This window comes from Salvelinus fontinalis, chromosome 14, assembly GCF_029448725.1.
Source record: "Salvelinus fontinalis isolate EN_2023a chromosome 14, ASM2944872v1, whole genome shotgun sequence".
Lineage (NCBI taxonomy): Eukaryota > Metazoa > Chordata > Actinopteri > Salmoniformes > Salmonidae > Salvelinus > Salvelinus fontinalis.
In genome coordinates, this window is record NC_074678.1 from 15,756,659 (window position 1) to 15,758,341 (window position 1,683).

Genomic DNA, 1,683 nt, shown 5'->3' on the forward strand with positions numbered 1-1,683 from the left:
ACAACCAGTTAGCACGTCGGAAATTTCAGAGTTTCCTACTTCCGACTAGCACGTCAACGCGGCATCAGACCTGTTTAGGCAGGTAGTCTAGCAGTTAGAGCATGGTACTTTTCCACTTTTATTTGCAATTCAAATCAACAAATGCACACGCAAAAAAAGCACACATATACATTGTATCCGGTGTGTATGCGCACACTCTTATCCATTTGTGTGCTTACTGCTTGATATAATGATATGTGTCGATTTATTTACACATGAACTTAGCTACCTGACCTGTGTGGGTTAAGTCATCTGTGTACTGTAGGCTTACCAGAATGAGTTGATGATGTCAGGTAATAGAGAGAGATATGTTCCTATGGCATGAATCCCACACAGTCTGTTTTAGATCAATTATGTTCTGTTCTGAATGGTGAGAACCTTTTCATAGGATTGACTATGCTCCACTTATCTCATTACTGGTAGAATAGAAAGCATGTGTCTGCCTGTCTATTTTACTGAAACCCAGTTCAGACAGTCACTTAATAAACACATCACATAGATTTCATTAAAATCAATTAGAGGGAAATTGTTTATGTTTAAAGGGTGACTGATTGAGTTCTGGATGTCTGTAGAAATAGATCAGATTCATCCTCCAAACAGTCCCCCCCTTTCTATGTTGTAGGCCTATTGTATTGAGTTTGAGTCGAGAATTCGGTGAGTCAGTGTGTGTGGGGTCCAAGTTTGAGAACTCATGAAGACTTCACACATTCTGAAAAACATTCCTCCTTGGCTACACCCCCCCCCCCCCCCTCCCTCTCTCTATGGTCAAAACGCCCCCATCCCTCCATCCCTTCAGGGTTTATTTGTTCAGGTGAGCGTAGTGAAGTGAATATACTGGCTTCTCAGTTGGAGGGCCTAATTACGTCTAGAACCTGCCGCTTTGATCTTGCTCTGCGTGACGCGACGTATCCCGCCGCCGCTGCGCTCAAGTCCTAGTTTTTAGGTAAATACCTGGAGGCAAGGCTCAAGGAGCACTAGCAGCACACCCATGGTGAGAAGTCAGGTCCTGTGGTCTCATCATGCAGCCCACCTCAGGCTTCAAACAGAGGGTAGACCTGTAGGTTTGTCATATAGGATCACGTACTATAGGCCTGATAGAACATGCTCTCTGTTATTAAAAAAGTCAGACGGTCCTTAACTATCTGACCAGCCAAAAAAATTCACCTCCTAGGCTACTTTATGTCTCACAATGATTGGGGTGAGCAAAAAAGAAAATGTTGAAAATAAACATTAAAGAAGTAGTGTTAAAATGCTTGTGTTCTAGCCTACTTTCCAGAGAATATGTAGAGGGTCCATTTGTTCTCTCCATGTTTAGGCAACAACTCTAACTGTAGTCAATATCTTGTATTCCAATGGACTTAATATAAAATACCAGAAATATGATGTTGATTTAGCAGGGACTATCCAAGCAACATGATATGGACTTTAAACAAATCAGACACGGGCTTCAGTACAGTGTAGGGACTAGGGCAGGGTTTCCCAAACTCGGTCCTCAGGACCCCAAGAGGTGCACATTTAGTTTTTTGCCCTAGCACTGCACAGCTGATTCAAATAGTCATCATCAAGCTTTGAATCAGCTGTGTAGTGTTAGAGCAAAAACCAAAACGTGCACCCCTTGGGGTCCTGAGGACAGAGTTTGGGAAC